A 573-nucleotide genomic window follows, 5' to 3' on the forward strand; every position below is an offset into this window, starting at 1 on the left:
GGGTGCGCTGCGGGTGAAAGCAGTGTACCTGGCGCAGTGCTGTTCAGCCACACGTGATGCTGAGGGGGATTTGTCTGTACCTACAAGCGGGACTTTACATTTCTGTGAACGCTGACTTGGAAATATGCCCCCGAGTTAACATTTGCAAGCTCTGGGCTGAGCCAGGCTGGGAGGCTGGTTTGCAGGCAGAGCTGATTGTGCCTTTGGAAAAGATTGCCAACTTTCCCGGTCTCAAGCCCGCGGCGGGAGCCCGCTGCTGGCCCGGGTCAGGCTGGGGGACCTCCCCTGCCTGGAAGGGAGCCATCCCCGCTTTGCTCCTGGACTCGCGCGCCCAGACACAGGCCCTCATTGTCCCGCATCGCCCAGCAGACGTGTAAAATGTCTCAGAGCAGCTGGTGAGGAAACAACGCCGGCTCCTGGCTAGGGCGAGCGCCGCTTGGCTCGGGGCCGGGGCCGGGGAGCCCGTGACCCGCGCCCCGGTCTCCCTCGGGCCAGCCCCGCTCCTCGCCCGGCCGGGCCGGGGGCTGTCCTCGACCCCGGCTTCGCAACCCAGCGCGAGGCAGGAAACAAAAG

Source organism: Alligator sinensis, unplaced genomic scaffold (genome assembly GCF_000455745.1).
Source record: "Alligator sinensis unplaced genomic scaffold, ASM45574v1 scaffold36_1, whole genome shotgun sequence".
NCBI lineage: Eukaryota > Metazoa > Chordata > Crocodylia > Alligatoridae > Alligator > Alligator sinensis.